General features: G+C 42.4%; 1 protein-coding gene across 2 annotated transcripts in view; it reads right to left on the reverse strand.

The window, feature by feature from the left end:
* Positions 1-27,296, reverse strand: part of PLD1 (phospholipase D1) — a 218,728-nt gene extending 191,432 nt beyond the window's left edge. For both annotated transcript variants that reach the window (XM_047786550.1, XM_047786540.1), the window contains exon 1: positions 27,179-27,296. The gene's annotated coding sequence lies outside the window, so the exon portion shown is untranslated. The remainder of the gene's footprint in view (positions 1-27,178) is intronic.
* Positions 27,297-27,504: the final 208 nt, after the last annotated feature.

Consider the following 27,504-nt stretch of genomic DNA (forward strand, 5'->3'; position numbering starts at 1 on the left):
ACACACACACCTTGCCCCAGGTAGTCAATAAAATATTAACCTAGCACTGCAGGAGAAGGATTTTGCAGATGTAATTAAGGTATCTAAACAGTTGACTTTAATTCTCAGAAGTATGATTATACTGGGGGTGGGGACTGTTGTAACTAGTCAAAAGCCCTTTTTTATTTTATTTTATTTCTTTGCTTTTTTTTTTAGGGCCGCACCCGCAGCACATAGGGGTTCCCACACTAGGGGTCAAATTGGAGCTACAGCTCCCAGCCTACATCACAGCCACAGCAATGCCAGATCTGAGCCATGTCTGCGACCTACACCACAGCTCACTCATGGCAATGCTGGATCCTTAAGCCACTGGGCAAGGCCAGGGATTAAACCCAAAACCTCATGGTTCCCAGTCATCTTCATTTCACTAAGCCACCACCGGGAACTCCCAAAAGCCCTTTAAAAGAGGACTTAGGCCCTCCCTGAATTCAGAGACTACAAGGCTTTAACTCTTGTTCCAGCACACCAAAAGTATTCTTTTCTTGGCTGCTTGCCCTAGATTTCAAGCATTCTTAGCCAGCCTCACAACGGAGTAAGCCAATTTCTTAATAGATTAATCCTTTAATCTAGATAACCTACCAGCTCTGCCTCTAGGGTAAACCCTGGCTGATTCCTGAGGTTATCCATATCACTGTTGAAAAGACAGAGGAAGACCTCTTGGCATGGAATCACCCAGAAAGACTAAAAGAATTTCACTCTTGCATGAGCTCTCTCCCAATCTCTTGCAGTAATGGATAGGAAAACAGAGATTGTGGGCTAATTCTTTAAAAAATGAGATTTATGGAATTCCCTGGTGGCCTGGCAGTTAAGAATTCATAAGAATTCAGTGTTATCACTGCTGTGGTGTGAGTTTGATCCCTGGCCCAAGAAGTTCCCGCATGCCATGGGTGTGGCCAAAATAAATAATGAGATGTGTAATAATTTAGAGACATGGAGTGAATTAAACACATAGGCTATGTGCCTAAGCTCTGGCCAATGAGAGGTAAATAAGAATGGTAGAAATTGGAGACAGATCTTTGAAAGGGGATTTGGCATGCCCTTCTTCCCTCTTCATTCTCTGCCTGTAATGTAAATACAGTCATCTTTAGGTATCTTTGGGGGACTGGTTCCAGAACCACCCCCTATCTGCTGGTATCTGCCAAAGCTAAATTCCCTTATATAAAACGGCACAGTATTTGCATATAAGGTATGAACATCCTCCCATTTCTTTAAATCATTTCTAGATTACTTATAATACCTAATATGATGTAAATGCCATGCAAATTGTTGTTAATATGATGTAAATGTAAACGCTATGGAAATAGTTGCAAATGTGTGGCAAATTCAAGTTTTGCTTTGGGGAACTTTCTGAAATTTTTTTTCCCCAAATATTTTCAATCCGGGTTGGACAGGGAAACCCGTGGATAACGGAGAGGCAACTATATGATGGTTGGAGCTCCAGCAGCCCTCTTGACATGGGCCACACCCTGGAAATAGCAGATTGAAGAGCTAAGGAGAGCCTAATGATTCCTGCTTCATGCCAGCTCTCAACTGCCTGCTTCCAGGCTCCTTTTACATGACAAATAAAGCCACTATCTGGGGGTCTCTGATACTTGTCACTAAGCAAAATACCTAACCCACACAAGGACTGTTTTCTCTAGTTCTCTGAACCCTTAGCCATAAACTAACACATCTAAGTTGCTACTTTATAAGGAATAGCTATATTTACTTTCACTGCCATGTGCATGGGGTCACACCAAGTGTTTAAGAGGATTAGAGCAGAAACACAATCACAATAAAAGCCTATCTTTATTTTTCCATGCGTCTATGCTTTGGCAAGAGAAGGCAAGAAAAGTTTTCATAGTCTGCGATAAATACCTTCACTACTTTGGCAAGAGAAGGCAAGAAAAGTTTTCATAGTCTGCGATAAATACCTTCACGAAGCCACTAACTTTAATCCTCGTGGAACAGAATTTCACATGGAAGGCCTGTGGTCACAGCCAAACCTACTTATCTGACAGATTTGTGCTGTAGAAAATTCATACTACTATCTCTTTAGATAGGCTCTGTCTTTTCATGGCAGTCATCTAATTTCTCCCAAACCAGTAACTCTTAAACATGTCTTGGTTATATTTTTTTGACTGAATGCAAACCACATGATCATTTCAAAGCCTGTAATTCACTTTAGTCGCACTGGGCTTTCTGGATGTTCGTGAACATAACCACCATGAGGGGCAGACAATTTTGACAGGAACCTTGACAGCTCGAGCTCTTGTTGTGTCCCTATATCAAGGTGAAAAACTGTCTGACACACCACGCAGCTGACAAGCATGAGAGAGAAGAAAAAAAAAAATCAGGCCCATGACCAAGGGGAAAATGAAGTGATTAATATGGAAAATACAGCAAGAAACACCAAATAGGAAAAAGTTGACATTTCCAAAACCTTTAGCTTGAAGTAAACTTTTCTTCTCACCCTCTCAAAGGATGAATCAAAGTATTAACATGGTACAAGAGTGTCAGATTTCTTCCTATCTCTGGGTCATTTATGATACTACACTCTTTGACCCCTTTCTTTTAGAGAGAGGAAGCAGGGTAAGGTTAACATAATCATAATTCTGAATAGATGAACTTATAGGAAACTATGACCATAAACACAATGGGCCAAACTGTTCTCAGGAGAAGCCACAATCCTGCCTCAGCTCCTTTGTTCGTGCCATTTCCTTCCTTTCAGAGTTCCCTGGACATTCCTCTGTGTCTGGTTCTTGGGCTCCTAACCCCCACACAATCCTTAAACACTGGTGTTCCTTGAGGATCTGGACCCTATTAGTCTACTGTCGATTCTCTCCCATTCCATGTCCTCATGGGGAAGTGTCAGGTAGTCATCCATGGTTTTACCAATTTTACTACTCTGCCACCACCATTCCTTTCCTTTCTCTCTCCTGAAGGCCCAGCACCCACTGGACTGTCTCAACGGCCCCTGTTTTATCAATTCAAAACTGAACATGATTCAGCTTCTCTCCCTCAAACCTCAGTCCTGCCCTCTTTCCCCATCACAGCCCAGCCACACATTCCCCATACTTCAAACTCCAGGCCTCAGTTACTGGGCCCACTACACACTCAAGGGCCACTTCCACCCTTTTATCTTATTCTATTTCATTTTTCTACCAAGAGCAGTAGGGGCTGGACAAGCCCCAAATGAACTTCACTCTCCCTGGGAGTTTGGTGGATCAGAAGGGCTCCTGGCCATCAGGCACTCATCTGCACCAGCTGATCTGAAAGAAGAGAAGGGCCTTGGGAGAGGGGGCCTTCAGACAGAGGCACCTCTGTTACTTGCAGGGGCCAGACCAGGAGAGGGAAGAGGAGCTGTTTCCCTGTGCAGCTCCGGACTGGCTGGGACTGCTGCAAGGTGTCAGAGTCATGGAAAAAAAAACCCAGAAACTGCAGGCTCCTGGAGATAAATTTCTGTGGGGCACATGCTGGGTTCCACCATCCTTCTAAAGCCCCTTCCCTAGATTTACAAACTTGGGAAAACAAGGCATGGTGCATGGCTTCCTTGGCACAGATCCCATTCTCCAGGAAGGCCCCTGCAGCTATGACAGTGGTGGGGCCTCCCCCTCAAATGCCTTGGGCCTGTGGTCATCAACAAGAAACCCAGGAGTTCCTAATGTTAAGAACCTGATGCAGTGTCCGTGAGGATTTAAGTTCGATCCCTGGCCTTGCTCAGGAGGTTAAGCATCCGGCCTTGCTTCAAGCTACAGCATAGGTCGCAGATGTGGCTCGGATCTGGCATTGCTGTGGCTGTGGTATAGGCCAGCAGCTATAGCTCTGATTTGACCCCTAACCTGGGAATTTCCATATGCCGCATGTGCAGCCCTAAAAAGCAAAAGAAAGAAAGGGAGAGAGAGAGGGAGGGAGGAAGGAAGGAAGGAGAAAAGTAACCCAGAGTCCAAGGGCCTCTGCAAGCACACCTAAGATACCTCGGAGGCTCCAAGAATATCTGGAGGAGACTTTTATTAAAGGTCCTACACATTCATGTTTAAACACAAACCACTGAAATTTATATGATCTTTAGTAACCCAGTTTCATTTGAAGCCTCATGCTGGTGGGATCCAAAGGTATTTCCTAAGTCTGTCTCCTACTTTTCACCCCTAACATAGCTCAGGCACTTTTTTCCCTGCCTCCAGATCATTTCCCTTCAAAACATTTCTACAGACTGCTACCAAAGTGATCTTCTGAAAATATAACTCCAGGAGTGAGCTGGGCTGGTTCACGCCAGCTCCTAAGAACTGATTGGTAAATTTTCAGAAATTTTATGAGTGAGTTATTAAACATAGCAATTATTAACAATTAGATTATACAAATTTACAATGGAATAAATTATATTAACTCCAAAGGTAATAAATACTTGAAATTCATCACTTCGTTATTACTTTAGTACATGTGAGTAATATCTAGGTCTATTTCCTGTCTGTGGTTACTTAGGTCTATTTCCTGTCTGTGGAAATACTATATAATGTTGTGCTATTCACATCTCTTCCCAATTTCCTGTAACTGGAAATTGGCCATAATGGGAATATTTTCATACAGAAAAAAAAATTTTTTTTGATGAGCGCATTGCATATGGAAGTACCCAGGCCAGGAATGGAATCCAAGCTATAGCTGCAACCTATGTCACAGCTATGGCAACACCAGATCCTTAACCAACTGAACCTATGCCATCTCAGAGACAACACCTGATCCTTAACCTACTGCACTACAGCAGGAACTCCTCATATAGAAATTGACAAACCCAGAGTTCCCGTCGTGGCGCAGTGGTTAACGAATCCGACTAGGAACCATGAGGTTGTGGGTTCGGTCCCTGCCCTTGCTCAGTGGGTTAACGATCCGGCATTGCCATGAGCTGTGGTTTAGGTCACAGACGTGGCTCGGATCCCGCGTTGCTGTGGCTCTGGAGTAGGCCTGTGGCTACAGCTCCAATTCGACCCCTAGCCTGGGAACCTCCATATGCCGCGGGAGCAGCCCAAGAAATAGCAAAAAGCCAAAAAAAAAGAAAAGAAAAATCTCAAATCAACAACTTAACCTACCAACTAAATGAATTAGAAAACAGAACAAAGAAAACCTAAAGTTAGCAGAAGGAAGGAAATCATAAAGGTCAGAGAAGAAATCAATAAAATAGAGATTCAAAAAAAAAAAAAGAAAAGAAATTGACAAACCCTACAAATCACAGCTTGATTTTTGTTTTGCTGATTATCTATGCTTTAAAAAGTGATGGAAAAAAATGTTAATAAAATGTGGGGGGCCTGTTGCAGTTATATTGTGAATAAAACCAAAAGTTAAAGGAAATGTTCTTCTAGTAGTATCCAGCTCAAAAAAAAGATGCTTAGCAGCTCAATACCAAAAAAACCCCAAAGGACTCCATCAAAAAATGGGCATAAGATCTAAACGGACAATTCTTCAAAGAAGACATACAGATGGCCAAAAAACACAGGAAAAGATGTTCAACATCACTCATTATTAGAGAAATTAAAATTAAAACTACTATGTAAACTACCAGCTTACACCAGCCAGAATGGCCATCATCAAAAAGTCTACAAACAGTAAATGCTGGAGAGGATTTGGAGAAAAGGGAATCCTATTACACTGTCGGTAGGGTTGTAAATTGGTGCAACCACTATGGAAAACAGTAAGAAGATTCCTCAAAAAACTAAAAATAGAATTACCTTTTGATCCAGCAATCCCACTCCTAGGCATCTATACAGAGAAAACCATGCCTCAAAAAGATACATGTACCCCACTGTTCACTGTAACACTATATACAACAGCCAAGACATAGAAGCAACCTAAATGTCCATCGACAGAGGAGTGGATAAAGAGGATGTAGTGCATATAATGAAATACTACTCAGCCATCAAAAGGAGAAATAACAGCATTTGCAGCAATAAGGATAGACCTAGAAATTATGCTAATAAGTGAAGTTAGTCAGACAGTGAGACACAAACGTCATATGCTATCACTTGTATGTGGACTCTTTAAAAAAAGGATACAATGAACTTCTTTGCAGCACAGAAACTGACTCAAAGACTTTGAAAACTTAGGGTTACCAAAAGAGACAGGTTGAGGGGGAGGGATGGGTTGGGGGTTTGGAATGGAAATGTTGTAAAATTGGGTTGTGATGATGGTTATACAACTATAAATATAATAAAATTCATTGAGTTCAAAAAAAAAGATGCTTAATAAGCAAGTGAAGTTCTGGGATATGCCCTCATTATTTCACTTTCCTCTTACTTCATATTGTCATAGGAAAGCATCAAATATCCCCCTTTGTCAATTGTAACCAGAGGTTGGCTATGGATACAAAGAGTTCATTGAAAACCAATAAAAACCTCTCAGAATCGATTATCTATATGGACTTTACAATAAAGAGTATTATCTACTTTATTATTATTTGTAAATTGTATATATACATCCTTTATATCAGTACAATTTATTACTAATACACACCCACACAGACATTTATTTTCCTGAAGAGTTGGCTGTTAAACATTTACCAGCACACCATTGTATAAATCTGATTAGTGGTTCCTTTGTTCAAAATCCCTCAGCGGCTCCCTTTATCAGTCACCTTTTAACCATGACTTCAAAGCCTCTCAAACTCACCTTGCATTCCTGCCATTGCAGTTCTATGAAGAATCCAACCAGCTCCACACAGTGCAACCAGACAAGACTGCTCTAGCCCAAGCCCCTTTGATGCCATTTTCATGAGGTGCCCATGGGAACCTGCCTGGGTCAGATGTACCTTGCCTGAAAAGGTAGGGGGTGCCTTTAATTGATGGGAGAAGAGAAACATGAATCAAAGCTTCTCCCATTTTTTTCTCCAGTTAAACTGTGCCAAATGCACTTCATAAAGTTTCTCCTAAGATCCCTTGGAAACAAACGACCAATTGCTTATAGCAATGGCCAACTCAATAAACTCCCCCTTTTGTTGGCTTTGCCTCCTTCCGCTTGTGACTCTTTCTGGTCCTTCACTTCTGCTCCCAAAATGGCCTTCTCAAGTAAACTATGGCATGAGACTCTCCCTCGAGATAGAGTCCAAGCTCTTTATCTTACCAGTAATGGCCTCTCTCTCCCTCTCCTGCTTCATTTCCTAGCATTTTTTAGCACACGCCAGTCATAAGAATACACATACTCTTTCCCATCTCTGATGCTTTGTTCTGCTTAGAATTCTCCCCAAAAGGATGTACAAAAAAGTTTAAAAAAAAAAAATTAAAAAAAGGCTACTACAGCCACCAGCTTGCAAATGAAGAAACTGAGTCCCAGAGTACAGCAACTGGCACAAGGTTTTCAATGGCTAATTTAAGACAGCTGAAAACTCTTCTCATTCTTATGGGCTTCTGCTTCTGGTTCCTAAAATGTCCATGAATATCTCTATTCTAGTCCTGAAAGTCTACTTAATTAAATGTTTCCTCTTTCAACCTCCCTGGATACAAGGATTTCTTTTCCATTTTCCTTTAAACTACGACTTTTTATTGCCTGAATCATTTTGACTCTCCCTAAAGAAGGAGATAATAATTGACTTTTACTCAATGATTCAATCCAATTCCTCAAACATTTGCTGGCCACTTTATACAAGAACTTATGATGAGAACAGTGAGGAAGGAAAAAAATGAATAAGACATGTTCTTTGCTCAAAAGGAGTTTGTAATTCAGTAAGAAAGCCAGGGTTGCACACAAATATACCACTACACTGTGTGATCCAAATAATGGAAGAATGAGTCCAGAAGTTTTAAACTATTTGCTATACTTATTTTTAAAAATATATATGTATATGTAGAACACATATCCGAAAAACATTCATATGCATAATACATAAATGGAGGAAGAGCAAGTCAACACACTAAGAAAACTAGAAGTAAAATGAAGAAAAGCTCAAAAAGAAGGCTATTTACAGATGTAAATATTTTAGAGCTAATATTAACCCAAATGGACCAATCAACAAATACGAGTACCTGTCATACACAAGGCATTTAATTTTTTTACAAATATATTCTTTAATTTTTTAGACAATCAGCAACCCTCATAACAATGGTTACAATTATACAGACAGAGACCTTTAAGAGCATCTGATCAAGTTCCCTCCTCAAGAAACCAAGGTCCCAACCACTAGGTTCCTTTTCTTATACAACCCATTTCACCTGAGAGATCCAGCCACCCTCATTCTTTCCCAGTGACTCAGACTTGAATCCTTCATCTCTCTTGACCTTTTCATCTCCCTCATCCCAGAAACCAATCAACTACCAAATCTGTGGCTTCTGCACAAATCAATCCCACAACAACATCCTTCCCACCTTTGTGATCTTCTTGCTTGTGGATTGGGCTGCCCTGGTAATCACTTACTGGCTCTCCTGAAGTCAGTCCTCCTCCTTCCAAGCCATCCATTACTATGCCAGAGTTGCCCTTCTTAAGCATGGCTCTAAGCATCTGTTCCCCTTGCTACCAAAATACAAAACCCAAGAACATGTTGAGCTTAACTTTCCAGCGCTCTCATTCCCAATTCCATCAGTTTCTAGTTGTCTTCCACCCCGCAACCAAGGCTAAAGTCCATCTAGACCACACCCCTATTCCCATGCATAGTCTGCACTCCCCACCCCCCATCAGGAGATTGCGATGGCGCCAGCCTCAAAAACGCCCTACCTTCAAGGCTTTATCCATTTGTCAAGATCCTGCTTAACCTCACCCTCTTCCATTAGAGCTTCTCAGATCTCCAGCTGCTCATTAATCTTCTGACCCACTTCTCCACACTCTGTTTCCCACTGCACATTACTTGAACTTATTTCACAGCTTTTAATCTTTGAATTGTGGTTACTGATGTGTCAGCTAAACCATTAGATCAGTGGTTCTCAAATCGTGGTCCCCAAACTAGCAGCATCAGCAGCATCTGGAAACTTGTTAGAAGTGCAAATTCTCCACCCAGCCCAGACCTACTGAATCAGAAATGCTAGGGTGAAGCCCAGCACTCTGTGTTTCGACAAGCCCTCCAGGGGATTCTGGTGCACAGTGGAGTGTGAGAACCACTGCACTAGACCGTAAATCCCCCGAGGGCAGTGACAGGGACCAAGATTAATTCATCCCAGCTCCAAAGGCATGGCCTGAAACAGACAAAAGTACCAGTGGAATTTCCAATAATAAATTGTCCAGGGTCACATAAGTGAGGGGCAGGAACAAAAATCAGAACTCAGATTATCTGAAATACCAGACCAGAGTTCTTTGCAGCATGTCTACAGTTTCTAATAGTGAATTTAGACATGTAATCCATACATAAGGGAGTTCCCATTGGAGCTCAGTGGGTTACAAGTGTGACTAGTATCCATGAGGATGAGGGTTCGATCCCTGGTCTCACCCAGCGGATTAAGTTTCTGGCATTGCAACGAGCTGTAGTGTAGGTCACAGACACAGCTTGGATCCCGTGTTGCTGCAGCTGGGGCATAGGCTGGTAGCTGTAGCTCCGATTCAACCCTTAGCCTGGGAACTTCCATATGCGGCAAGAGCAGCCCTAAAAAGAAAAAAACAAACAAATAAAGATATCCATGCATAAAAAGCTATGTGGAGTAGAAAATGTACTTACATTACCTAACAATCACAGATGTGTAACAACTAACAAATCAGATCATTTTCAATCTGTCATCTTCAAAGCGATAAATTAGTTGAGTTGGCCAAGAAGGTTTGCTTAGAGAGGCCCTGTTTGCATGAAAGCAGAAATCCCACAGGAACTGAAGAAAAAGCAGTCACTGAATTTTTGTTCTTCAAACTTCTCACAGAACTCACTATTAACAAGTAAATTAGGAGTTCCCGTCGTGGAGCGCAGTGGTTAACGAATCCGACTAGGAACCATGAGGTTGTGGGTTCAATCCCTGGCCTTGCTCCGTGGGTTAAGGATCCGATGTTGCCGTGAGCTGTGGTGTAGGTTGCAGACATGGCTTGGATCCCACGTTGCTGTGGCTCTGGTGTTGGCCAGCGGCTACGGCTCCGATTCAACCCCTAGCCTGGAAACCTCCATATGCCGCAGGAGCGGCTCAAGAAATGGCAAAAAGACAAAAAAAAAAAAAAAGTAAATTATACTCACAGAACGATTATTAGTGGTAAACTCAGAAGGTTTTCTTTTTAAAAATACATTATTCTATATTGTGGATATCTTTCTTTCGAATGCATGTTTTTAAGTAAGCATATTTTTTTAAGTAAGCAGCTTTTGACCAAAACATATGCAACTATTCTAATAATATGGAAAAACTGGCATGTACTGATGTAAATACATTTCTCATTTGTGTGGGGCCTCCTATTTAAAATTGAAGTTGGCTAATTTTTTTTTAGAGTTCACCCCTTTTCTCTCAATCTTTAGAATTTTTAGAGGCTTATTATTTCTTAAGTGCTGTTCCTCCTTATGAGTTTTGTGATGGCTGTCATATGAGAATAGTAAAACCCATTTCTGTGTTTTCATGACTTATTTGTAAAATTAAACAGTAGATAAATGTAAGTATCACTGACCCTTACGATGTGAAACCCAAAGAAACTTTAAAGGGGAGGGAAAATGCACTCAGGCCACTGAATTCAGGTAACATTCATACTTGTATAAGACTGTCCCATTGTTTTCTTTTTTTTTTCTTTTTGTCCTTTTGCCTTTTTTAGGGCCACTCCCACAGCATATGGAGATTCCCAGGCTAGGGGTCTAATCAGAGCTGTAGCCTCCGGCCTACACCACAACCACAGCAATGAGGGATCCAAGCCATGTCTGCAACCTACACCACAGCTCACGGCAACATTGGATCCTTAACCCACGGAGCAAGGCCAGGGACCGAACCCACAACCTCATGGTTCCTAGTCGGATTCATTAACCGCTGTGCCACGACGGGAACTCCAAGACTGTCCCATTGTTATATAGTCATGTGGATGAAAAATATTGCCTGCCATACCAGTAAGCAAAGGATGTTAGAGCCATTAAGCCAGCAGCCACTGCAGCCACCCCAACTGTGCACCCCGAGGAGATTCAGGATGGAGAAAGCCCTAGATAGTTAAGGTGCTTATCAAAGGAATGATTTCAGTGAGCCCATACTCTTACATCTTCCCATACAAAGAGCTAAATTCATCAACTTGAGATATCTGGTTTTCTTTAATTAATGATACTCTTTGGATGTTCTGACTACCTGGTTTTAGTTACAAAAACTCATATACCCTATTTCTCCTCCCTTACCTTTTGGGAGCAGTCCTTCAGAGCTACTTGGGAGGCTGTCTTCCCAGCTTAAGTCACTTTTGTCCGCCAAATAAAACATAACTCTCAACTTTCAGACTATGTATTTTTTTCAGTCAACAATCAGCAACAGTAAGAATGTGAGTTAGATAAGACTGAAGCGGACTGCGTAAAATGCTGAGAGGTGCGGCAGAACTAAATGATGAGGGTGTTGGTTCAATGAACTATGATCAGTTAAACATCCTTTACTCATATAACTCTGAACCCATTTTTGCAGCGTGAAGCAATGGATCTCCACTTTGAAGAAAACCAAGCCTACATTTTGGGTAACAATGTCCTCCAGGTCTCCCTCTAAGGGGAAGAGGCCCCGGGGTGGCTGCTGAGCCCAGACACCAATTGAGGACCTGCCTCCAGCTGGGGTAGGAGTCACCATCCTCTCTGCCCTGGAGCCCTGCAGTCCCTTTTGCTCCACATCAGTTCTGGAGGCTGTGGTGAAGAGGACTCAAGGCTAAAGAAACCCAGGCCTTATCTGAAGCCATGCCTCTCCCTCCCTGCCCCAGACCCAGCTTGGTTTGTGAGCCATGACAAGAAAGAGAAGTTATATTCATCATTTCTGTCATTCCTGCTCAATGAACGTATGGTCACCTTAAGTTATGGACAAATTTCATAGGCTTCCTGAGCCCTTGGCCCTAGGACATCAGGGTATAAGGAAACTTTTACTGCATAGAACTCATCAGATTAAAGGTCTATGACTAACAAATAAACAAATTAATTGATTTAAAGAAAAAACCTGGATGGAACTAGAAGACGGTGTCAATACAGGCACTGGTTTGATGAGAAAGAATGAGAATGGAATGTTTGCTCTGATTGTGCTAAAATAATTCTAATTACAGTCAATTAAGTGAGGTGCTTATCCTTTATGCTCTACTTGTGCTTAATTACGGTACAATATAATAATTACTTCTCAACACATTCTAAATAAATACTGTGTCTTTTATTTGATTATAGTAGATAATTCTTCAGACCTGTCTAGCCAGATCTCAAGGCCCACCTCATACTGGTGCTGTAGTTTATCAGCAGAGTCTTTTTTGCCAATGGAGTGCTCAGCATGCACTTGTGCAGCTAAGCTGTGGTTCTGCCCATATAGAACTTGTGGTCTAATGCAGTCAGTTGAAGGCTGAACTTCGTCATGCAGCCAGTCCTGCCAGGCTGCCTGAAATGGGCTGAGATTTTGGTTTTGGTTTTTGATTTGGGTTTTTTGTTTGTTTGTCTGCTTGCTTGCTTGCTTCTTAGGGCCGAACTCGTAGCATATGGAAGTTCCCAGGCTAGGGGTCCAACCCGAGCTGTAGTTGCCAGGCCTACGTCATAACCACAGCAACTCCAGATCTGAGCTGTCTGCAACCTACACCATAGCTCATGGAAACGCAGGATCCTTAACCCACTGAGCAAGGCCAGGGGTCCAACAAGCATTTCCATGTATGCTAGTGGGGTTTGTAACCCGTTGAGCCACAAGGGAAACTCCAGCCAGGCTAGTGTTTTGTAATGATAACATGTCCCAGTTTTTCATGCTAGTGATTTTGAATCGCTCTCGGTTTCAGGGGCAAGCTAGGATTGAGAGCAGCTGGGGTCGGAGGTATAAAGAGCAAAGCTCTGGGACTTCTCCAAACTCCACTTTCAATAAAAGACTCTGCTGATAAACTCTACAGCACTAGAAAGAGCAGCACTGTTGCAAACATAAGGTGATGGCTTTCACTGCCAGCCCTACTGGCCTTCCTTGGCCACAGATCTGCAAAATTACTCCTCATTAGTCAAGTCTGTTTCCTGTGAGCTAGACAGGACAAGCACCTCTCACATGACTTTCTGCCTTCCTGTGTCTTACGGAGTGATGTATATTCCCCTCATCCCACCCCAAAACTGCCTCTAGTAGAACTCAGAAAAAGAGGAAAACAGGAGTTTCCCCAAACTGATCAGGTTTATTTTGCCTTACTTTCATGTTGAATTGATCCATTTTATCACAGATTAATCACCCACAGGTCAAATGGGTGCAGCTGAATCAAGCCCTTATACATTCTGTATAACATTCACATAGAGAGCTACAGGTTTTAATTCCCCCAGGTTGAAAGTGGCCCTTGCTCTACATGGTAGTAATATCTCAGCAACGAATCACTGTCATAAAGGTAACATTTATGGAGTCATAAAAGTAACATCTATGGAGTCAGGAAAGAACAACTGGGAACATAGATGAATCACTTGGGAACCCAAGGTTCACACAACAGCATATACTTATGTAGCATTTGGAGAATTATTTAACAAGCAATTAGTGAGCACCTATAACATGCCAGGCAAGTCCTAGCTCTCACGGAGCTTATGTTCTTATGCAGAAAACACAATATTCAAGACAACAAGACATGAAGAAGAATCCGGATGGTGATAAGTGCTGGGCTGAAAATCGCCCATGGTAGGAGGCTAGGACGATGAGACTGAGCAACGCAATGCAGACTGAGGAGGAGGCAGGGAAAGACTTTCCAGAGAGGTAACATTTGAACTTCTTGCTACTAACCCAAATGCCAAAAAGATGCAAGCCATGCAAAGACTTGGGAGAAGAGTATTCCAGGCAGAGGGAATGGCACAACGCAAAGACCCCAAAATGGAAATGGGTTGGTGTGTTCCAGAAACAGAACCCTCCTGACAATCCCCAGAGATGGGCAGCCTATAGTTCAGAAAACTGAAAACTGAGGCTAAAGTAGAAATAAACCCAGCACAGCCAACTCCCCTGCTCATCTCCATGCAGCACGCAGAGCTGTCTCCTTAGGTGGGAATCCAGGCCCCAAAAGAACTGAGATCAGGGAATCAGGTCCTTGTATAAGAAATAGGTTCTCACACACAGAGTCAACCTCTGAAAGCTGTTTCCCGGGAAGAGAATTTAAAGCCAAACAAACACGAAGGCTCCCACGCAATGTGGCCAGGGCCCAGCAACCCAGATGACTTGATACTACACAGGGCAATGAGGCCCCAGGGCTGGCCAGCGAGGGCCCACAGGAGGGGCAGAGCAGGTGCATGGGATGATCAAAACCCCCAAGAGAACTTCCAAAATACTGCACTGAGTCTCCCCCACCCTGAGAAGCCCAATTTAGTCGGTATGTGATAGAACTTGGGAGTCTGAGTTTAAATAAGTCCCCAGCTGATTTGGTTTAGCCAAACCTTGGAATCCCTGTGATTTGGAGTGAGGAAAGGCTAGGCTCTCCCTGAACTAAGAATCCTATCTCTACAAAAGAATAGAATCAAGGATTAAAATGAATGCAGTTGAGATAAAAATGTATGAAACCACCTGACTAGTATCCATGAGGATGCAGGTTTGATCCCTGGCCTCACTCAGTGGGTTAAGGATCCCACGTTGCTGTGGCTATGGTGTACGCCAGCAGCTGCAGGTCTGATTCAACCCCTAGCCTGGGAACTTCCATATGCCGCAGGTGTGGCCCTAAAAAGCAAAAAAAAAAAAAAGTATGAAAACAACCAAAACTGTACCCGCTAATAGGAACCGACACTTAAGAACATGATAAGGGTGTATTCCTTTCCCTCCAATCACATCTCCAAGTTTAGCAGATATTACCTCTGTTTTCAACATCACATGTATAAGTTTAAAATCTAAACTTAGGTAACTTGATTGTTAATATTTAACCACTGGCTCATGAAATTCCTAAAAGTTTAAATAAAATCAGCCTTCAATATGAATCAGTTCCAGGGCACCACTGGCAAAAACTGAAACAATCAACAGTCCATTGCCTTGCCTCGACTTTCCCTTTTGGCATCCTTGGTCTTCTTTTCCCCACAGTGAGGGCACAGCAGCGCCTTCACATCTGTTTTCAGGAGCCTCCTGTTTCCTTCCAGCAGTTGAGGGGCAGCTGGTGCCAGGAGGCAGGCGGGGAGGGGAGATTGAGAGGAAGCAGCTGACTCACTGGCCCCATCTAGGAATCCTCAAGAAGAACTGCTCTGCTCGGGGTGTTCTACATGCTGGGGCTTCATAGCAGAGCTCATTCAGAAAAGTGGTTCTTGGCGTGGGAAGAACCCCAAGGGGTTCGGCAGGGGTGGGAAACAGTAACTAAAAAAATTTTTAAGGGTGGAAACTGCTGGTCTTGGTTACTGACATATAGTCCACACTTCCACCCATGATTCATGTGGATATGGGTTACCCACACTCCTAGAAAGCTGATGGTGCCACGATGCCCTCCTTCCGTTTAATATGAAGCTAAAGAACATGATGGGAAGGGTTATTTTCCAAACACAGTATGAGCTGGTTCACCCTAACCTGGAAAGTACACTCTATTCTTAATACTAAGTGCATTTGTTTTTTTTTTTTTTAGGGCCGCACCTACGGCATATGGAAGTTCCTGGGCCAGGGATCGAATCAGAGCTATAGCTGCTGGCCTACACTACAGACACAGCAACACAGGATCAGAGCCCAATCTGCGACCTACACCATAGCTCACAGCAACACTGGATCCTTAACCCACTGAGCAAGGCCAGGGATTGGACCCAAATCTTCACAGACACTGTGTCAGGTTCTTAACCTGCTGAGCCACAACGGAAACTCCTAAATACATTTTAAAAATACACCTCTATGACTTTGGGATGGTTCCCCAGAGGGAAAGTTCCAGTCACCAGGAGGACACTCTTACCTAGGTTACTTCCTCCCACTATTAGAGAAGAAAGCCCCCAACTTGGTGTTTTTGACAGATAAGTTTCATCTAAGGGAGAAACTTGGGACAATGGCTTCCAGCAGTCTTCTCTGCCTGTATCTCACTCCAATTCTAAGTAGAGGAGGAAGGCACGGGACAGGGGAGGCAAAGTGTTTCAGAGCACTCCCTCCCCAGGGAGCTTAAAATAATGCAAGGATTCTAGTCTATACAAACTATGATAAAAAATAATTAATTAATTAATTAATTAATTAAAATTCACCTCTATACATACACTCATAGATAAAGCACAATGCATCGTGCTTCTACTAAATGCCATGCTATGCTTATAAATTAAGAAAAATCAAATTTTCTACCTCATGTCAAAACGCACATCCTCAAAGCCTGCTCATCAAAGGTATATAGTCCATTCTCTCCGACTGTAACCAGCTTTGTTGTCGGAAGTCTTCCTACAGCTTCTCACTGCTGAGATCTCATGGAAGGCACTTCTCACTCAAGAATCCCTCCCAGGAAAAATTAATTTCTCCCCTGTCCCTATTCCCATAGAGCCCCGTCTCCATGTCTACTCTAGCAGCAATTCCAGTTTGCTTGGTTATTTATGCATGTCACTCCTGCCAGATTTGGGGTGGAGCAGGGAGGGTAATGTGAAAGAGGGGAACGTAGCACTTATTGGGTCATTTCCATGTTCCAGGCTCTAAGCTAAATACTTGATAGGCATTGTTTCCTATAGTCCTCACAATAATCCTTTGAGATACTATTTTAGCCCCACAATAATCCTTTGAGCTACTATTTGAGATATTATTTTTAGCCCCACTCTACAGACAGGGAGACCAAGACAAGGGAGTTTTTTTTAAATCAAATATATATATATATATATATATATATATATATATATATATATATATATTGGCTTTTTAGGGCCTCACCTGCAGCATATGGAAGTTCCCCAGCCAGGGGTTAAATTGGAGCTACAGCTTCTGGCGTGTGCCACAGCCACAGCAACTTGGGATCCAAGCTGCATCTACAATCTACACCAGAGCTCACGGCAATGCCAGATCCTTAACACACTGAGTGAGGCCAGGGATCGGACCCACATCCTCATGGATACTGGTCAAGTTTGTTACCACTAAGCCATGGGGGAATTCCAAGACAGGGGATTTTAAAGTTATTTGTCTCAGGCCATATGGGGCTAGAGTCCTCAGGATCTACCCCTGGTATATGGAAGTTCAAGGACTGAATCTGAGTCACAGCAGTAGCAACATCAGATCCTTTAACCCACTTCGCAGGGCTGGGATCAAACCTGCACCTCCTTAGTGACCTGAGCCCCTGCAGTCGGTTTCTTAACCCACTGGGCAACAGCAGGAACTCCTCCCCCTCCCTTTTTTGTTTTTAAATCTTTTCGACATTGCAATCATGTTACTACAAAAAAAATATACTTCGCTTCCAAATCCTGTACCCTTACCCGAGCTTATGTTTTTATCCTAAAGTGGAAATAATCATGAAATTTTAAAAAACAGTATCAAACCACATCTTCAATTTATTTATTTTTTCCTACTCCTAGCATCTTGTATCAAATCCCTCCCCCAACCCCGGGCTCTGCATATTTGTACTACTATTCCCGCACATATCTGAAAATCTTTTCCTGCTTTAAGCCATGGAATTGCATCTCAATCCACTGCTACCTCCCCAATCTCCTTATTTCAAAGAACTCTTTCATCGGAACTTGGGTAGAGAACACTGCAGAAAAAGGTCAATAAAGTGAGTGTAGCTGCTAATCCAAAATGCCACGGACTGTCCACTCCACATCTACAGATTAATGTGTAAAAATAGTTAAATAGCACAGCAGAATAAATAAGTAAAACATTAACCATAAAAGCCTTCTTTTCTGGAAATATCTACTTTTTTAATAAAATGAATCACACTATCTTCTTTTACCTATTAAACTCACCCTTTGATTTAGCTCACCTGTTGTTCACTACGGCGGACAGTGAAGACACAAAAATGACAAAAACACAGTCTGTGACCTCTCACAGGTAGGACAGGTGATAAAATAATTTCAAACCCAGTGATTCTAATATCATGTACATGTAGAATCCATTCAGATAAAAGTAGTGTAGGGAGTTCTCTTGTGGCCCAGTGGATTAAGGATCCAGCATTGTCACTGCAGTAGCTCAGGTTGCTGCTGTGGCTCAGGTTAAATACTTGGCCAAGGAACTTCCACATGCTGTGGGTGCAGAAAAAAAAAAAAGTGGTGTAAACAAAAATAGGTTGGCATGAAGATCCTAAGCAGAGGCTAAGAGTTTCCTGGTGTCTCCTTGTCCACATGCTTTTTTGACTAGCAATGGCTTTAAGCAACATTAAGATCACTTCAAGACTGGACTTCCTGTCATGGTGCAGCGGAAATGAATCCAACTAGGAACCATGAGGTTGAAGGTTTGATCTCTGGCCTTGCTCAGTGGGTTAAGGATCCAGCATTGCTGTGAGCTGTGGTGTAGATTGCAGATGGGTTTCAGATCTGGTGTTGCTGTGGCTGCAGCTGTGGTCGAAGCTGTAGCTCCAATTAGACCCCTAGCCTGGGAACTTCCATATGCCTTGGGTGCAGCCCTAAAAAGCAAAAAAAAAAAAAAAAATCACTTCAGGATAAAGACTTGAAGACTACTATGAAGAAACAGTATGGAGCTTCCTCAGAAAATGAAATATAGAACTATCATAAGATCCTGCAATTCCACTCCCAGACATCTAGCTGGACAAAACTATAATTCAAAAAGATACATGCACCCCTATGTTCACAGCAGCACTATTCACAATAACCAAGACATGGAAACAACCTAAATGTCCATCGACAGACAAATGGACCAAGAAGATGTGATACATATAAACAATGGAATACTGCACAGCCATAAAAAAGGACAAAATAGTGCCATTTGCGGCGACATGGATGCAGCTAGAGATTCTCATACTAAGTGAAGTAAGTCAGAAAGAGAAAGTCAAATACCATAGGATATAATTTATATGTGGAATCTAAAATATGGCACAAATGAACCTATCTACAAAGTAGAAACAGGCTCACAGACATGTAGAACAGATTTGTGGTTGCCAAGGAAGGAGGGGGAAGGCATGGGATGGACAGGGAGTCTGGGCTTAGTAGATGCAAACTATTACACTGAGAACAGATAAGCAGTGAGGTCCTACTACACAGCACAGGGAACTATATCCAGTCTTTTGGGATAGACCATGATGAAAGATAATATAAAAAAGGGAATGTGTGTATGTGTGTGTGTGTGTGTGTGTGTGTGTGAGTATACACATACATGACTGGGTCACTTTGCTTTACAGTGTAACGTGGCAAAATACTATAAATCAACTATACTTTAATAAAAAAAGAAAAAAGGAAAAAAGATAAAGATTTGAACATAAGACTTAAAACTATACAACTCCTAGAAGAAAACATAGGCAGTATGCTCTTTGACAATGGTCTTAGCGATATCTTTCTGGATATTTCTCCTCAGGTAAGGGCAACAAAAGCAAAAATAAACAAGTGGGTCTACATCAAGCTAAAAAGCTTCCGAACAGCAAAGGAAACCATTGACAATTCAAAATAACAGCCTACCTGGTGCTGGGAAAACTGGACAGCCACATGGAAAAGAATGAAACTAGAACACTCCCTAACACCATACACAAAAATAAACTCCAAATGGATTAAAGACCTAGATATAAGACCAGACACTATCAAACTCTTAGAGGAAAACATAGGCCAAACACTCTCCAACATAAATGACAGCAACACATTCTCAGATCCACCTCTTAGAGTAATGATAGTGAAAACAAAAATAAACAAATGGGACCTAATTAAACTTGAGTTTCTGCACAGCAAAGGAAACCCTAAACAAAACAAAGACAACCCATAGAATGGGAGAAAATCTTTGCAAATGAATCGACTGATAAGGGATCAATCTCCAAAATTTATAAATACCTTCTGCAGCTCCATACCAAAAAAACAAACAACCCCATCAAAAAATGGGCAGAAGATCTAAACAGACAGTTCTCCAAAGAAGACAATATGGATGGCCAAAAAACACATGAAAAGATGTTCAACATCACTCATTGTTAGAGAAATGCAAATCAAAAACCACTCTGAGGTACCACCTTACGCCAGCCAAAAGGGCCATCATCAAAACATCTACAGGAGTTCCCATCATGGCACAGTGGTTAACGAATCCGACTACGAACCATGAGGTTGTGGGTTCGATCCCTGCCCTTGCTCAGTGGGTTAACGATCCGGCGTTGCCATGAGCTGTGGTATAGGTCGCAGACGCGGTTCGGATCCCACGTTGCTGTGGCTCTGGCATAGGCTGGCAGCTACAGCTCCAATTAGACCCCTAGCCTGGGAGCCTCCATATGCCGCGGGAGCGGCCCAAGAAATGTCAAAAAGACCAAAAAAAAAAAAAAAAAATCTACAAACTATAAGTGCTGGAGAGGGTGTGGAGAAAAAGGAACCTTATTCCATTGTTGGTGGGATTGTAAATTGGTGCAAGCACTGTGGAAAACAGTATGGAGATTCCTCAGAAAACTAAAACTAGAACTACCATTTGATCCAGCAATCCCACTCCTGGGCATCTATCCAGAGAAAACCACGACTCGAAAAGACACATGTATTCCAATGTTCATTGCAGCACTATATACAATAGCCAAGACATGGAAACAACCTAAATGTCCATCAATAGAGGAATGGATCAAGAAAACCTGGTACATATACACAATGGAATATTAGCCATTAAAAGGAATGAAATAATGGCATTTTTAGCAACATGGATCTAGAAATTATCATGCTAAGTGAAGTCAGTCAGACAATGGGACACCAACATCAAGTGCTATCACTGACATGTGGAATCTGAAGAAAGGACACAATGAACTTCTTTGCAGAACAGATACTGACTCACAGACTTTGAAAAACTTATGGTTTCCAAAAGAGACAGGTTGGGGGGTGGGGGGGATATACTGAGGGTTTGGGATGGAAATGCTAAAAATTGGGTTGTGATGATCTTTGTACAACTATAAATGTAATAAATTCGTTGAGTAATATAAAAAAATAAAAAAAATAAAAAAATAACAACCTACCAAATGGGAGAAGATATTTGCAAGTCAGTTATTTGATAAGGGGTCAATATCCAAAATATATAAAGAATTCATACAACTCAACAACAACAACAACAACAACAAAAACAACCTAATTTAAAAATGGACAATGGGAGTTCCTGTCCTGGCGCAGTGGTAAACGAATCCGACTAGGAACCATGAGGTTGCGGGTTCAATCTCTGGCCTTGCTCAGTGGGTTAAGGATCCGGCATTGCTGTGAGCTGTGGTGTAGGTTGCAGACATGGCTCGGATTCGGCATTGCTGTAGCTCTGGCAGAGGCCGGTGGCTACAGCTCCAGTTGGACTCCTAGCCTGGGAACCTCCATGTGCCTCCGGAAGCAGCCCTAGAAAAGGCAAAAAAAGATAAAAAAAATAAAAAATAAAAAAAATAAATAAAAATGGACAATGGAAATGAATAAACTTTTTTCCAAAGAAATCATACAGATGGCCAACAGGCACATGAAAAGATGTTCAAAATTACTGATTATTACGGAAATGCAAATCAAAACCAACAATTAGATATCAACTGTGTTGGAATGGCTATTACCAAAAAGGCAAGAAATAGGAGTTCCTGTCATGGCTCAGCAGTCAATGAACCCAGCTAGGAACCATGAGGATGCAGGTTCAACCCCTGGCCTTGCTCAGTGGGTTAAGGATCTGGCGTTGCCATGAGCTGTGGTGTAGGTCGCAGATGCGGTTCGGATCTGGCATTGCTGTGGCTGTAGTGTAGGCTGGCAGCTGTAGCTCCAATTCAGTCCTTAGCCTGGGAACCTCCATATGCCTTGAGTGTGGCCCTAAAAAGCAAAAAATTAAAAAATTAAAAAATTTTTAAAGGCAAGAAATAACAAGTGTTGGTGAGAATGTGCAAAGGGGTTAGTCTTATGCATTGTTGGTGGGAATGTAAATTGGGTCAGCTACTATGGAAAACAGTGTGGAGATTCCTCAGAGAACTAAGGATAGAGTTACCCTATGATCTAGCAATCCCATTTCTGGGTATTTATCCAAAGAATTCAAAAACACAAATTCAAGAAGATATATGCACTCCTATATTCATTGCAGCATTATTTATAATGGCCAAGATATGGAAAAACCTAAGAACCCATCAATTAATGAATGGATGAAGAAGTTGTGGTATATACAATGTAATATTACTTAGCCATAAAATGATGAAATCTTACCATTTACACAAAATAAAGGGACTTGGAAGGTTAATACGCTCAGTGAAATAAGTCAGACGAAAGAAATAAAACTGTATTTCACTTATTTGTGGAATATAAAAAACAAAAAAGAAATGGACAAACCAACCAAACCAAACAGGTAGATACAGAGAACAGAGTAGTGGTTACCAGAGCGGAAGGACCAGGGGCTGGAGGGGTGGGCGGGAGGGGGGGTGTTAAATGAATAAAGGGGGTCAACTGTATAGCGACAGATGGAAACTAAATTTTGGTGACTACAGTGCATACAGAAGTAGAAATATACTTCGGGAGCTTGGACTTATCAGACACAACTTAGAACAGATTTACAAGGAGATCCTGCTGAATAGCATTGAGAACTATGTCCAGACACTCATGTTGCAACAGAACAAAGGGTGGGGAAAAAAATGTAATTGTAATGTATACATGTAAGGATAACTTGATCTCCATGCTGTACAGTGGGAAAATAAAAAATAATAAATTAATTTTAAAAAAAGAAGTACAAATATAATGTTGTACACACGGAAACATATAATGTTATAAATCAATGCTACCTTGATAGAAAATAACAATAATAAATAATCACTCCAGGATCAACCAAAGAAAGATCATTTTCAATTATGTTTGACATTTCAAAAGGTGTTGTTAAAAGGAACCATGGGGAAGCCTGGGCTTGTGTAAAGAAGTGAAAAAGATTTCAGCATCCTGTTGTCCCCTATGCTGGCTCCTCTCTCTGCACTGGTTTCTCCTTCCTTTTCCACTGCTTTCCTTTTCCTCTGTTTATTCCTTATTCTCCTTCACCCAAATGTACACTGTCTATAAAAGCCTGCTTTGAAAAGAATCATGGTTAAATACTGAACTTAAAGTTTTCAGTTCTTAATACAAAGTTTGTCAGTTTATGCCCTTAGAAGTCTCCCTGTCTCAACAACAGAATCTGCCCAATGAAGTTATTTTTATTTCCATGTTGCTCTTGGCTGATTTTCTTCTGTGCGTCAGAAGTTTTCAAAAGGTCCCCAACTCTAGATCCAAAAAGCTCAAAAAAAAAAATGATTTGAGTACAGAATAAAATATTCCTCTCATCCAGGGGGAGCCCGAGGTCACAGCCATCACCAGCAATTGAAGAAGGAATTCAGGATTCTAGAGCCCTGAGCAGCAAGATTTTTTTTAGGACCCACAGTCAGTCTTAGGCTTCTGCTTTGTCCACCACTGACATAACCCAGGCCTTTATTTAACAGATTAGTTCTGGGATGGTCATAATGATTATTAAAATTTTGAAGCATTTCCCTTCTGATTGGCAAATAAGTCCACCCCCCAATAAACACGCCGGTCTCCCCAGACCCTCCCAGGGTCCCTGTCCCAAGCTGTTCATAACCAAGAATAAAGGAGACCAGTGGAGGGCCTCCAGGACACTGCCCCAGTGCTCACAGAGCTGGACATAACCACACTCCACTTTCATCTCCTCCACTGATGTGAACTGATTGTCTGGGTTGCACTTTAGTTGCAGTTATGTCAAATTGTTTATCCCTGAGAACAAGGACAAGATAGGAATGTAACAATATGAAAAAAGTTTATTTGATAGGAGGGTAGGTTCTCAGGTTATATTTTTTTGGTAAGATAGCAGTGCCAAAACCCTGCATTAAAGATACCTGAGATGGAACTCCAGCTCTGCCATGGGCTAGCTGTACGACCTTGCTGTGCCTCAAATTATCTCATCTATAAAATGAGGATGGTAGGACTATTATCTACTCCACAGGACTGTTTTGAAAATAAAATGTGTTCACGTTTGTAAAATGCTTAGAACCGTGCCTGGCGCACAGTAAACACCTTTAAGTGTCGATTAAGCAAGAAAATCATTTTATTCTGTCGCAGAGTATGTGTTCAATAAATTCAAAAATTAGGCATTACACAACACAAAGGAAAAATATAACAGTGACACTATGAAACACTTACATAGCATACACTGTTGTTCAATAACCCAGCACTAAAACATCTGGGATCCAGATTTTAACTGCACTGTGGATTTAGGAAAACTAATATTCAGAATGCATTTCCACTGCAGCATGAGATATGGTTTATATGATCCCTTTTCTAATCAGAAATGTCACAGGCTTACGGGAAACTTAGGTTAGCAGTTTTAGCTTTTTTTCTTCTTTCTTTCTTGCGCGCGCGCGCGCACGTGTGTGTGTGTGTGTGTGTGTGTGTGTGTGTGGCACCCATGTTATATGAAAATTCCTGGCCAGGGATCCAGCCAGCACAGCTGCAACCTACACCACAACTGTGGCAACCCCTGATCCTTACTTAACCCACTGCACTGGGCTGGGCCCAGGGATCCAACCCTCACCACCACAGAGACAAGGCCAGATCCTTTAACTGGCTAAGCCATAGCAGGAACTCCTACAAGTTGTTGCATTTTAACTCTGCAACAATATTCATCCACACCAGTGGCAGAAACTACATTTTATTTCACGGTACTAAAATTTATAGGATTATAAACGTAAAACTCTCACAGCTCTCATAGCTACAGCTCCCCTCATCTACATGACTCAGACTAACTGCCAATTTAAAGGGCTATATCTTATGTGCTAGCTCCTCTGGCATACATCTTTAGTAAACACCTGGAGTGGAAAGGAAATTGCTACAACTTAGCGGCTAGCTTGATCAAAACTGCTTTTGGTTACTAAAAAGCTGTGGACAACCTAAGCTCAAGCATAATTTAGAAACACACTACCTCACTGCTAAGAAGACAAAAGTATTTCATTTTTCTCTTAGATACTAAGGAGATGAAACTATCAACAATAATTCTCTTGTTTGCCCACTTGATGGCTAAACTTCACAGTAGCTTTACATACAAATGTAAATAGCTCACAAGCTTATCCTTTCCTGATGGAGGTTAAATTTACTAAATAGATTGAAGAAACACTGTAAATCAACTGTACTTTAATTTTAAAAAAGATTTACTTTTTTTTGGACTGTGATGATCATTATAAACTACAGATGTGATAAATTCATTTGAGTAATAAAAAAAATTAAATAAATAAATAAAGAGATTTACTAAACAGAGTCTGGCTACAGCTTTCCACTTCTCTTCTTTAAAAATGAATTTCTCTAAAGCTATGAAAAGGAACTCAAACCTTGCTTAATGAGAAACCTAAAGCTTGCATCACAATCCTTATCAATAACATGTTATTAAAATCCAAAAGAAAGATGAAAAGAGTTTTGTAGAGGGATAGTCTTGATGGTAGCACAATAATGTGAAAGTACTTAATGACACTGAACTGTATACAAAAAAATGGTTAAAATGGCAGTTTACATTATGTGTATCTTTTTTTACATTATATGTATCTTATCACAATAAAAATAAAATGAAATAAAATAACTTAAAAAAACTCTGTAATAATTAAAGTTAAATGAATTTTATAACAATTTTTAATTAAGAAACACATTTAGTAATCAGACAACTTCCAAAGAACAGAGTCCCCACTACTTAGTTATAAGTCAATCAACCAACGTTACAGGTACTTCTCATCATGTTCCACAAATAGTCTGACATCATGGACAAACATGGTAAAGACACATCTTCCTCAAAGCCTTAACTACTCACATTTTTTTAATATGGATTGTGAATTATACCAGATCCTGAGAAGACAGGTTGGGAGCTCAACCAATTAGGGAAAAGATCCCCAAACGACATTTAAAGGCTGAGTGCAAATTCAAGTTAAAAGGTTGTGTACAATTCACTTTTATATATGTTATCATAAAACACTGAATACTGAAAGAAATTCTTTCTTAAATAGGCAGTGTGTGTAATTGTGGTCTCTGTTCATAGCTCAAGCTGTAGATTCTTTTCATGCCTTACATTTTCATTGCACTACCATTAACTAGCCATTTAACCCAACACAAAGGTCTCTAGGTGCCTGAACTCCCAAAAGCCCTGGGAAAGCACTCAAAAGGTGGTCTAAACTCTAATTGGCAGGCCCGGCAGGTAAAGTTTAGCGAATTCCTCATTCTGCGGAGAAACCTATGGATAAGTAAACGTAGAAACCCTTGTCGTCCTTAAAAATCTACTTGCGTTTACTACATTACAGAGGAAATAAAGAAGACAATAATCTGAGACTTGGAAAAGGAACAAATACAGGCGTGTCTGTAGTCCTGAGCTGATTCCACAAGGGTTAGTTCCGAAGGGCGTCACGAAATCCTATCCGAGGCTTGGAGCACCGCCCTCTTGGATCCCAGACCTAAGCCCCAAATTCCTTGAGATGGGGCGAGAAAAATAAATCCCTTTACACACGCCCAGCTCCTTGCCTCCTTTCCCTAGCCCCACCCTGGCGTCATCATCTCGTGGGCGCCCCCGCGAGCAGCTGTGTGGCCACACGCCAGGACGGTGCATCTGGCAGGCTGGGCTTTAAGCCTCGGAATGCAACACTTCCTGGTTGGTCTGGGATGCTAGTCCCATCGCACCCGCCATCCCGGTCATCTCACAGCGCACGCTAACCCCGGGCGCGCGAAATAACCCAGAGGCATCCAACACACGGCACTGGGGTCCCTGGCGGCGAGGTGGGTGGGTGCATCCTGCAGAGCATGCCCCAACTTCGGCCTGGAGCCAGAACGGTTCTGCGCTCCAGGCAGCCGCTCGCACTGACAAAAGTGCGCGCCGAAGTTGTCAGCGTCCGCTCTGCAGGAACCCGGGACCAAGGCTTACACAGGAGACCCCGTGGGGCTGCCAGGGAAGCTGGTCCTGCGAGGCCGCACGGCGCTGGCGCTGGCGCCGGCCGCCAACGCCACTGCCAAGGTCCCGTCCAAGTTGGGCGGGGAGCAGCCAGCTGCCTGGGGCCGGCGGGAGGAGGGGCGGAGGGCGAGCGCGGGGGAATCCAGGCTCCCGGACCACGGCACAGCTCCTACCTGTGGAGCGAGGGCGGCCGCAGGAACCGGCACCGCGGCGGCGGTTTCTTGGGGCTCGGACGCAGCTGGCACCGCAGGAGCGCGGGAGGAGGGAAGGAGGGAGGGCCTGACTGGGGACCGCGCCGTGCCGCCGCCCGGAACTAGCCGCCCGGATTCGCGCAGGCCTGGCAGGGGTGGGGCGAGGTGGTGCCGGTCCGGGAGAGTCGCAGCGCAGGCTGGTCGCCCCGCTGGTCAGGAGGGCGCGGAAGCTGGTCCTCTCTCCTGGTCCCTGCTTCTGTTTCTCTTTTCTCCCAAAGTTTCATAACCCAGCCGCGTCAACCGAGGGC

Source organism: Phacochoerus africanus, chromosome 1 (assembly GCF_016906955.1).
Source record: "Phacochoerus africanus isolate WHEZ1 chromosome 1, ROS_Pafr_v1, whole genome shotgun sequence".
Lineage (NCBI taxonomy): Eukaryota > Metazoa > Chordata > Mammalia > Artiodactyla > Suidae > Phacochoerus > Phacochoerus africanus.